The sequence below is a fragment of the Poecilia formosa genome, unplaced genomic scaffold (assembly GCF_000485575.1).
Source record: "Poecilia formosa unplaced genomic scaffold, Poecilia_formosa-5.1.2 Scaffold9, whole genome shotgun sequence".
NCBI lineage: Eukaryota > Metazoa > Chordata > Actinopteri > Cyprinodontiformes > Poeciliidae > Poecilia > Poecilia formosa.
This window is the reverse complement of record NW_006799948.1, coordinates 3,278,344-3,290,533: the sequence shown is the minus strand read 5'-3', so window position 1 is coordinate 3,290,533 and position 12,190 is coordinate 3,278,344. Positions and strand designations below refer to the sequence as shown.

General features: G+C 41.9%; 1 long non-coding RNA gene across 1 annotated transcript in view; it reads left to right on the top strand.

Moving 5' to 3' along the window:
- Window positions 1-10,187, top strand: part of LOC103156567 (uncharacterized) — a 22,088-nt gene extending 11,901 nt beyond the window's left edge. Inside the window, exon 2 of the long non-coding RNA XR_478159.2 lies at window positions 5,437-10,187. This is a non-coding gene — a long non-coding RNA (uncharacterized LOC103156567). The remainder of the gene's footprint in view (window positions 1-5,436) is intronic.
- Window positions 10,188-12,190: the final 2,003 nt, after the last annotated feature.

The window sequence follows — 12,190 nt, the reverse complement described above, 5'->3', positions numbered from 1 at the left end:
ATCGCATGCTTCTCTGTATAAGTAAGATAAACAGAAAAAACAAAAAAGATGGCAGAGAAAGAGAGACTTTAAGAAGCAGCGCCACAGACGCAGAGAACAGTCTTACAGAGAGATCAACAGGAGTTTTGCTTGTTTGGCCCTCACTAGAGTTCAGGTGAGCTTTTTCACCTACCGTAGATGAAACCTGTTGTCATGAGGTGACAAACTCTGGTCTGTTTACAGTCGAACAAACAATTTTGATGTGAAAGCGCACCAAGAGTCCACTCACCCCTTTGATAGGGTGCAGCTTTGCTCTCGACTAACCAGTTTGTCCGGCCTCTGGATCAAGATTGGTCAAATAAAATCACCAGACATACCCCAGGTATGATAAGTTTCTTCTGCAGAATGTCTGGGCTTTGACAGAGTGATTAGCGATCAGGAGGAAGATCTCCATAGAGGTTCTGCTCCTCCCTATCAAAAAAGACACAGGCCCTCTTTTTAGCAAAGACGTGCTAAAAGGACTACACATCCCGTTTGCCTTTTGGAACACCTTGGGATTCCATGGAACGAGGTGGGGAGCGTCACTGGGAGAGGGAACGTGTCGGTCTCCCACCTGGACCCGTTGTGCCGGCGACCCAATCCGGGCTTAGCGGAAGACAATAAATGGATTAATGGCTTAGCTTCCAAACTACCACTAATTAGCTAAGACTTTGTTGTTCACAAGAGGCTTCCTGTTCAGCTAACGGCTTTAGAAAAACAATGCACTAGTCTTGGTTACTGTTGTTGCTTAGCAACAACTGAAACCCAATTCTGGTGTTTCATTTTTTTTTCTTTCTTTCTTTCTTAGAAACGCCATGCATTATTCGAACTGCACTTCAGTATGTAATTTTCAGAGCCAACGTAGGGCGGTCACATTTCTCACTGAGCTAAAGCTTAATTGTCCTAGTCGAGAGGTGGATATCATGGCCTGCTTCATTTCAGTAGCATGTACTTGGCAATCGGATGCCAAAAAGAAACACAGTCGAATGAAGTACTTATGCTGGCCTTTTCGTGGTGTGATGCAAGCATTGCTGTTGGTGAGACAATGTGTCGAATACACAAAGATGAGGAAAAAAAACAAAAGAATCATTGATGTGCGCATCGAGAGAGAAAAAAACAAACATGCAAACAGCGACCTACCTGCCACATTGTTTATTGAAATTAACGGCAAATGATGAAAGATTCTCCGTCGCAAAATCCCGGTCGTCTGCCGTCGTCGCTGTCAAACCGAATTATTGTGAGACGCGAGAAACAACCCGTTTCTGAATGTGAACGTTGTGGTGATTTAGTTAAAAGAGAATCAAACAGTTATGGAGTTTATGGAAATAATTTTCTTTAAATTAGTAGGAGAAGCCTTGGTTCGGCGTCCTGAGCTCTAAGATGTGTTTTATTTTGGAGGTTGATATAATGGAAGATGAAATTATGCCTAAATGTGGATTAATTAACTTATTTAGTTTTTTCTTCTTAGTGCAACGTTTACCAAGGCTTCGGTACTGTCACACTCGTGTCTATTTTTTGATTGGTAGTCTGTCCTTCCTTGAACCTACAGCGCAAACGCTGAAAAATAAAGCCTATGCATAATTGAATAACCTGGACCAAAATAACTCCACCATGTCAGTGCAAAAAAAAAAAAAAAAACATTCTCCGAGGTACTGTGATTGTAATCACGGAGCATGAACAAAGGGGAATGTTATGTCGCTGTGCGGAGCGGAGCGGTGGCCCGGTCTTTCTGAAGAATAGAATAAAGCAGAACCAAATAATGCTGGTGACGGTTTATTCACTGGCCAGGACCACAAAGGAAAGGTTATCAAACGGTGTTTGAATCAACATGTAAAAGTCGAAATCCCAAAATTATTTGGATTTCGGTGCTGATGGGAGAACGTTAATCCAGAAGATTTCATGTGTAGTCGATGAAGCGTATTGTAACAATGGAACTTAAGTAACTAAAAGCCAGACTAGTGGATCACTTGAACAGTCCTTGATGGTTAATTTTTTTAGGTTTTGTTCACTTCTTTAAGTTCCATGTTATATGGATGGAATACGCACCGGACTAAGCGTTACATTTCTTGGTAATAAATCACTGAAATGATAAACTCCCTTCTGCCTCCTACGAATGCGACGTTGGTTGTAGACCATTTTCATCCGAGTCTCTGACTGTGCAGATGCTGATTTGTTTGTTTTTTAATAGAAAAAAATTCAGAAACCTCTATCCATAGTTGTGCAGGCAGAGTCTTAGTTTGAACTTTCTTCTTGATACTCCCCAATCAATGTAAAACAACAATCCACCAAATCTTCTAAGTTGTCATTTGCTTCACGGAGAAGTCGTAAACCTGCTTCCACAGCCGAGTGATCCGAGCGAGCCGATCCCATCGAGTGAGAAAAAGGAAGCCGTTCGATTGGATAGCGGGCGCCATCCGTTCCCACCCTGACCGCAGACATGCAGGTTACAGTGTCCCTGTCTGACTTTATCTCTCAGAGCACCGGCTCGTCTTCAGACCCAAGGTTTCAGGCCCGGCTCTCGCTCAAGATAAAGCCTGAAATAGACCACTCTCGCTGACAGCGAGGCGGCGTTAGATAAGGCTGTTGTGTCCACAGCTTGGAGCTGGAAATGGAGAGGGAGCGCAGAGGAGAGAGAGAGTGTATGCATGAGCAAGTAAGCAGAATACAGTTGTGAGATTGCAATTCCGTTGAAGGGTTCTGCTGTATGTGTTCGGCCTCCGACCCCCTTGTTCAAACACAGATAAAAGGAGGAGAAGTTATAGAACTGCACAAATCTTTTGCGCCCTTGCTTTTCTCGCCGATTGATTGCGCCTATTGACCCGTGTGGCTTAAAGCCCGAGCCAATTTGGTCACCCTGGCTTACGGAGATAAGAAAATTACCTTTTTTGCAACGCGCACGCTTGCGCGTAAATGCACGCCGGCACGCGTGCATACCGAGGTGAACGGGCTCGACGGCGGCGTTTTATTAAGCCTCCGCCAGACGCCGAGCAGCAAAAAGTGCATCTGAAATGGCTTTCCTGCATTGGCATGCGGAAGCCAATCAATAATTGTGTGTCTTAGTAAATTAGATCCTGCAGACAAGAGGCAGTAGTCAGCAGAGCCATCCCAGAGTAACCCCTTGCCTGGTTAGTTCATTCTTCATTAGACAATGGCCCGGAGTAATTGAATTGGCCTGTACAAGCTGAGGGCTTGGCCTTCGCTTTTTCGCCTTTGACAGCATATATTCAGATCTGATGGCTGTAGACCAGAGCCAAGAGCCCATTTATGACGGAGAGCCAAAGTTAAGACACTTAAAAGTACATCTGCAATCAAATACCTTTAGTTTAATGTTCACATCCTTGGGATTGATAATCAATAGGATGCTGGTCCGTTGAAGTTAGAACTACGAATCAATGTCTCGTGACTGAACAAAATCAGATTTTTATCATACTTCTGTACTTTCCTCACTCATTATTCCAGAGTTGACTATCACAATGGCCAGACAATGGGAACACATGGGTGGATGGATGGGAGCATGTGATGCCTAGATTTCCATCATTTGCCTCTACATGAACTACGTTTTTGTGATATTCCCAAATTCATTATTTGTTTTTATCAGCAGTTGGCACGAACCTAGGAGTATTTGACGTTTTCAATGTTTTGTTGAAAATATCGACTGCCACGTCCATCTGACTGAGTTTTTTGTGTTTTTTTTTTGTCTTGGGTTTCTTGAATCGTTTTATTTAATTTCCTTGTCAATTTCGCCTAGTCAACAATTATAATGGTGAAAAACCTCAGGACGTTTCAGAAAATGCGCCCAAGTTGGGACTCGGATTTTAAATCAGATTTGTTTTTCAAAATAAGATGGAGGTCAAAGTTATATATTTTCCCTCCCGTTCTAGCCTGGCAGGTCTGCTGGGAGACCTCTGTCTGTTGTCAGCGGTCAAAGGTCAAGAGTTTGTGTAGCTCCTGAGCAGGTGAGTAGAGACCAAGGGAAATCACATTCAGTGTTAAATATTTTGTTTTATTTTTTTAAAGGTAAATGTTTTAAGCGTGTTCTAGAAAGGGGGGCGGGGGGGAGTCTTAAATTGAGTCATCTTTACTTTCAACCTTAAAAAGTCTAGTCAAATATGCAACAAAAGATCTTCAATTCAATTTAGATCAGTTTGTAAGTTTGCTATTTCAGTGCTTCTTGCACTAGCAGAAAGTTCTGTTGCACAACTAAACTGCTGGTAAAAACATACGTATGCTAAGTTTAGTTTTTACTCGAGCGGTTTCCAGTTTTTTGTCTGATACGGAAAAAAAACATCCATTGGTAAATGTGGCCATAATTCCTTTTGACATGGGCAGCCAAGGGGAAAGAATATGAGGGCTCAAAAGAAAAGAAGGCAGCGAATGACAGTTTAGAGAGAGAGAGAGTTTCTGCCTTGCTGAAAAACACCAGCAAGAAGATGCACCCAATTTATATTGTTCTCAAAATGGCTAATGAGAATAAAACAGACGGGGAAACAACGATCACCAAGTGACGCTGTTTCCATTTTCGGTGTGTCCGACAGTGTATTCATTTCATTTCATGCTTTTATTCGGTGTTTCTCCGTGACGAGGGAGACGAGAGAGGTGCTTCTCTCCCAGTGCAGCTTGCATGGGAATTTGGTTCGTCGCTTCTAGGAAAGTGTTTCAGGAAGAAATGACAACCTGTGTGTCTGTTAAAGGGATGATCCAGAATTTTTAAAGTGAAGTTCTGTTAGAAGTGGCAGTGTTCATAAAATACTAGGAGATGCACCGATTTATCGGTGCAGATTTTCTGAATCTTTTGGAGATCGGTGATCGGACGATACTTGCACGTGAAGCCGATCTTATCGTCCGATTTTATCTACCTCAAGAAAGGTCTAGAGGTTTGAATGATTAACCAGCCCACCACCATCTGCACTTTTTCAGTTAACAATAGTCCCCCCACTTTTTTACCAACTCAGCAACTTTATTGCTATTCTGAGTGACATATCAGTCAAAAAAAAATAAATAAAAATCAGTATCGGCCAAAATCAGAATCGACAGATCAAACTTTTTAAAGACTGCTGATCAGCAAATGGACGGAAAACTGCAATCGGTGCGACGCTACAAAATAAGTGCCTATTTCACATCTTGAATTTATACCACTAGTTTGCATTTATTATCTCCATATAACATAACAAAAATTTGCCTAAGAAAAACTCTGAACTATCCCTTTAAACTAGCCGGAACATATGGATGTAGCTCACTGTTTTTTCTGTTTTTTATTACTCCTAATCTTTTTTTTATTTTCCTTTTTCCACTTCGTAAACATATCCCGTATCTCTGTTGCTGTCACCCGCTACTCTCATCCGCTCTTTTGTTTATCCCTTCATCTCTTCCTGTACCTTTCAACCCCCCGCTTCCCCTATTTCTCTTTCACTGCTGCAGCCTGGGAATCTGCCACCATCCATCGCAAGCAGCAGGTAATGGATCGAGCGAGCGCGGGACCTGATGTGGCTGCGGATGAGCCGGCCCCGTGGGCGTGAGAGTGGGTGTTCAAATGGATTTGGAGAAGCTCGCCTGGAGTACCAGCACACCTAGAACTTAGTGTTCACTCCTCGGTGCCAAACCCTTCACATCTCCTCATTTCTTCCCTCAAAGACAAAACAAAAACAAAAAAACAAACCCGTGACAGCAGGATGCTGGAATGCTGTTGTCGGGTTGGTTAGGGGACATTTTGATGCTATCAGGACTCTCTTTCTCGGCACTCTCTAATCCCGGCAGTGTCGCAAAAGCACTCTGTTCTACTTTCTCGCTGTGATTGCTGAAGCATAGATCAGGAGCCTTATAAAGGTAGCACCCACCCCGATGTCACTATATCGCTGCTGGAAATCATAAATTGTTTGAGTGCGTCTTGCTACCGGTGTACGCCATGTGTTCAGAGCAGTTGTGGAGTGCAGAGTAAATGGCTCCAAACTAAAAGATGAAAAAAGAAAAAAAAGCTACAGGATGCTGCACTCTCCACAGAATCCTAGCAGAACACTGGAAGCTAATACTCACAAACATCTGTTAATAAATAATGGATGAAGATGAAATACTTGTATGGGCCACTCTAGAACAGATGTTATTTATAGCGTCATAGAGCTACGGTCTCAATCACGGCTGATGAAATTTAATATGAGACGTTTATTTTGCAATATCCTAAAGGTACATAGTCGTGTATTACAACTTTATGGATTTTTTAAGCTACGTTTTGTCATATTTTGTCTAATTTTGCATGTATTTTTGGGGGAGGATTTCATGGAATAGGCCGACACAAATTAATAGGACGCAATGTGGCAAAATGACCAGAAGGGCAGAAGGGAAACCTTAGTGTTTCCAACCCTGCACCTTTATTATGAACTGTCAAAAGAAAAAAACTTTGAGTTATTCTGGGTTTTCTTTTTGTTGTTTTCTATTATAATCCACCAAGAAGCCGTTCACAGTACCATTAAGAATTTGTAAAAAAAAAACAACAAAAAAAACCTTTTAACCACGACTGTTTTTCTTTGCATATACAAACAAAATGAAGAATCTAAATGGACCAAAAAGAGAGGAATGCTCTCATATAAAAGAGTTACATTTACAAGACAGCTGGAACTCTAAATTCCAGTTTCCTTAAACTGAACTGCTGGGTATTTTCTGTCTGTGAGAGATCCAGGTGTCATTTTATGTGTTTGTGTACACTGAAAATGTTTGGCCTTGGACCAAATGAAAATGCATCCTGGCATTGAAAACTTTTTTTTTTTTTTTTCTTGGTTTATTAGAACACATTTTGGGGGCGGGAGGGTGGCAGCATGTGCTCATGTGGCTGCACTTGAGAGAGATGATGGGAGGGCACAGCGGCCGCCTGCAGGCACCGGCGGCAGCACATTGTCGGGGGCAAATTCGAGGCCAGACACCTGTTCTCCCAAAATGAATTATGAAATGAAGACAAGCATCCACTGTTCTCTGCGCGTTTGGGCAAACTGGGGGCGAGGCCAAAGACCTGGGGAGAAACAAAATGAAGGCGCACGTTAAGCAACGAGACAGCCAGAGAAAGAAATCAAGGTTATGAGTCCTTGTTAACTTTAATAGACTCTGATGAAGCCGAATGGAATTCGAATAGATTTTTCTGCTGCGTGCTTCCCCTTTGTGCCGATGCAACTAAATTAAAATAACTGCAGAGAGTCATTTAAATCTTATGAAATATCGCTGTTCATGAGCACGCTGCCAGTTGCCCCATAAAGTGAAGATGTAGCTGCTGTTATTTATACACATGAGTCAGACATGCTTTGTCCCACGTTAGCTCGCGTCTCTATTTTATTTCACAATGTGAACACAACCGCAGCACAAGGTAGTCAGTGATTCTGCAGCGCTAGATTTTGTAAGCAAATTTACCTCCAGTGGGTAAAAAAAAAAGAAAAAAAAAAGCAACAACCACAAATTGGCTCCAACCGATGCTCACGTAACGTATAATTTATTCACACCTTTCTATTAATGCTCCTGTTGGGATCTGAAGTATATGTTTGCTGAGGCTATATAATTACAGGTCGCTCAGCGTGTCAGCTGTACAACTCCCAGAAAAGAATGAAAGCTCATTTCTTCAAGGAAAAGACGGGGATTTGAGAAAAGGTGTCCAATTTTAAAATGCATTCGGTTTTGATTGCTGAAGTTTAACCTCGCTGCGCTGGTGAAATCTGAGTGCGCATATTCAGCTGGGGGAAAAATAGATTGCTTCTATTTAACGATATCCGTGGGGCGGCACTTAACGCCTTGCTTAAAAAAAAACAAAAATTAAATAAGTGTGAGGTGTTTTGTTTTGCTCTGTCAAATTGATCAGGTTTTTTTTACAACCTTTTCAACTTTAATCTAAAAGTTTGTTTTTATTTTTTTGTGGGGTGTAGGTATGTCGTCCCATCGAAGCACGTTTCTGGTAGCTAATCTTAAAAATCGGACAAGAGAAATGCGTGTTGGATCTTTGTGAGTCAGAGAATTATGACCAGAAAGTAGCTTCTCCAATGTAATCGTCTGAAAAATTCAAATAACTGGAAGTGCGACAAACGAGGCTTGATTAGCACTCAAGTTTATCTTACAGTGAGCAATAAAGAAGTTGGCAAGGAAGGTAAAAACCTCAGAGACAGTTGTAGAACCATCTCCCCTCCCAATCAAAACAGAAATGGAGACAAACTGCCATTTCCTGCTTCCTGTTTTGTCCTTACTTAATCCGTAGTATGCATCAAACGTGCTTACAATGTTGGTAATTGGTGTTGGAGACAAAAACAATCTTAAAATGTCAGTTCTTTGAACAGTGTGTTCTTTTTTCTCTTTTCCTACTGGATACATTAGTCTGATTACGGTAGGTGAAAAACAATACATAGATCCAATGGGCTTCTATGGCCAGGCAGCTACAGACAGTGATCTAAGTCATATAGTACGACATCGTCGTCAGATCTCACAATTGCAGTTCTAAAAACTAATCCTATTAGAAACCATTCCTAGAAGAGTTGTAGCATCTGACACCATGTTAAACTCAATAGATTAAGAATTTAATTCCACCAAACTGCATATATGAGTATGGAGGAAGACAATCAAATACTAACAGCAATATAGCGTAGCTGGACATGCCTATGTGGATAAATAAACAGGTAAATCTGCCTGGTAGTAACCGACAACCTTGTAATTTCCTATGGATCAATAAAGTACCACCTTACCTAACTTACTATTGATAGCAGTCCAGCTACAGCAGTTAGTCCAATAACGTAACACTTAAGTGAAAATTGGCATTGCCTGCTGTCTAAACATTGCGAGTACTTGACCGAAATACAAAAGGAAAAAGAAGTCTGTGCAAAGATTTCCGTTGATGTCTTAAATGTGGTTGCAGATTTGTAAGGGTTGATCAAAAGGGTTGAGAAAACAGACTTTTAATGACTGTCTTGGCGAAATTTTGAATAGGACGTATGGTCCAATAGAAAATACTTCAGAAAGAACACCAGCTTTTCTTTTTTGTCAAAATATGACTATGCCAGTGTGTTTCATTTTACTAAACAAGCATATTTAAGCCGTATCCAGCTTTATAGCATATTGATGTTTGAGCTGCATTAAAGTTTAAACCGTTTCATTCTTTTAGAATGAGCAGTCATTACAAAATAATGACTGTCGCGTTTATTTTTAAAGTCTAATCACTGGAGATAATCACACAATGAATACCAGCAGAATGATAGGAGACGGCAAAGGTGTCGTCGCCACTGCTTTTATGCCGAGGATAGACGGTGTGCAAGTCAGCTAAAGGTACTATCCATGTAAGGTTACCAATAACAACCCACTTCTAACATGAAGACGTTGTCGGCTCGCATATCAACGAACCACAGGCGTGTATCATCTCAGTGTTTTTCAGCCACAGGAGCCAGGTTTCCGTCTAATAGAAAATACGATCCGACATGTCTTCACCCCATCATGTGGGTCAAGGTTGTGGCGTGGCTACTGATATGACAATCTGCTTGTCTCCAGTCTTTTCAAATGTAGCCGTCTACAAAAGCGGGGTCACGTTGCAGGCATGACGACATCAGCGACGAAAAGTGTGCAGTCAGTGTTGGAGGGTATGCCGGATTGCACGTTATACGAAGATCAGAGGAACTTGCATGATGCAAATCTCTTGCTGACTAAGCCCGGGGCCAATTTAGCGCAACAATGTAATTTGAACGCTCAAAGATGAATGACACAGTGGGTATACTTGTCGAGACTAATACACTATCAATCCATGACGGCGGTGCCGGAAGAAATTTGTATATATTTAACTGCGTTGCCTTGCAAACGCATTATACCCTTGAACTTTTACGTACACATTACAGCCACAAGCTTCACTGCATTTTATTGGGATATGATTTGATAGACGAAAACAGAGTAGTACGTGCTAAAAAAGAAAGTGGAGTGAAAAATGGAAAAAAACACTTAGATCAACATTTATCATTAATCTTTTTAGTATCGGAGCAAGAGAGAAACTCCTGTTAGTTTATAAATTACTTATCCTTCTCCGTATTAAACGTGGCGAACCAATATGTAGCTCTGTACTTTTACCTTGTCTTTCTTTTGGTTTGTTGTTTCCTTCTAGGTCATGCAAAGCATTTTAAACTGCCTTGTTGCTGAAAATGTGCTACATAAATAAAATGACATTTTAAAACAAGCTGAAGTTGTCTTGGTAATGTAACAGAATGCAGAAACTTTTTTGCACTGCTTTTTCTTTTAATCACTAAATGCTATTTTTATTTGAAATCAAACCAATCCAACGCTAGCCCCCCTCCCCAAAATATTGCATCTCGAGATCAAATATCTTTGCTCTGTCCAGTCGGAGTCCATGCAAAGGAGTGACAGCGCCTCAGAGTACCATTAGTATTCCATCATCGAATGTATTAAACGCGCAGGAATGTCAATTTGCATAGCATGTCAGGCCCAGCTGGAGGGAGGCGGCGGGTCTGTCTGTCTCCCTGCGTGTTTGTCTAAAGACGGGACGTGGTTGACACTCTCAGGAGGTGTGAATTCCCTGCTTGTGATTAATTTAGCCCTTCCTGTGGAGGCAGCCTGCCACGAACATTTACCGGGGCCCAGTTTAACTCCAATCAACATGTTCACAGTGAATGCCATCTGGTGGTTTGATTCTGACAAATTACCCCCGCATGTTGTGCTTGATAATGCCTCAAAAAACTGCCGTGTTTATTCTCACTTTGGTGGTTTGTTGCTGTGCAAGCAGGGCGGAAAACATTGGCTCCATGTTCCGCCGAGCTGACGATGAAGAGAAACCAGACAGGCGACCGGGCCAAACAAGTCCTCTTGTCGTCTCCTGGAGGGAGCTGCGCTCGGATTTGATCCCACCTCCCCCATCCCCACCCGCCTCCCGAAGACGCTCAAAGAGTTCTTCCGGCTTCGTTGATCCTCACCTGGAGGTTCGCCCCGTGCCGCACCAGTCAGGCTTGGTGGGAGATCTGCAGTGAACGGCGGCGCGCCATGGCGTCCCTGCAGTGCACTGCTGTGTCTGGCTCTGCATGCGTCGAGCAAGACCCAGCCTCCGAGGCCTCAGCTTCAGGCAGCCTTCCTTCTTGTGTCATTAGGTTCTTTGAAGAACTCAGAGGTCTTTGCTTCCCAGAAAGAAAAGAAAAGAAAGAAACAGCTCTGGGGAAACATAAACATGCGTGGGCAGGAGGGTACTGGTGCGCTAAGGCGGCACACATGAATTCAAATGTTCTTAATTTTGTTGACAGTTTGAGAGTAAGCTCATTTCTTAAAAGTTGGGATTTCAGGGTTGTAATTAAAAAAAAAAGTGCCTCATATAATTCTCGCCTTTTAAGGTTAATGACAATTTTATTTAGTTTTTCCTGATTGCAACAGGAAGATGGCCTCCGTTGCATATAATGACAGAAGAACAGGTCAGGTCCGCCTCGGAGAATCTTAATGTCAAATGATTTCCTGGTAGGTAAAATATCTCATGTTTTCTATGTCTGCAAAACAAAAGTTGTGATATTTTTTTTCCCAACACTAAAAGACAAAGAACGTGGCAAGCATGATTTTTTTTCGAGGGATATTTCTAACAAGGTATTACATGTTTATTGTGAAATGGTGCTAAAGAAAAAAACTTCCATTGAATTTAACATTAAATAAAGGTAGCTCGAGTTGCATGTTTGTTTTTTTTTCTCATCTGAATATTGCACCTATACATTTCTTATTAGCAGGCAAATTCCACGTTATTTCCTTTATTTTCATCAAATGTTACAAGCTGTTAGTGTTTGTACACGAGCGAGGCCTTGGTGTTAATTTTGCCACTTACACACTCAAGCACACATGCACTTTAAGCTTATGCACGACTGGCTTCCTGCCATCATTCACACAACTTAAAGCCTGTGTTTAATTTCCATTTTCGTGCTACGCTGGCTGCCCCTTAAATTATTAATGTCCACCGGCGGCAGCGGGAGTCCTTTTTTTCTTCAAAGTGCTGTGTTTGTGTTGGGGGGGGGAGACACAACTGTGATAAGGAAGTGTGAGGAGAAAGGGCTTTGAGTGCAGAATTAGAAGAGAATGGAGAACGGAAAAGGATGTTTGAGCGTATAGGGACGGAGGGAGGGAAAGCTCTGTTTGTCATGTATGATGAACTAAGACGAAAAAGGTAGTTCCACAAAAGCGACCAGATGGAGTA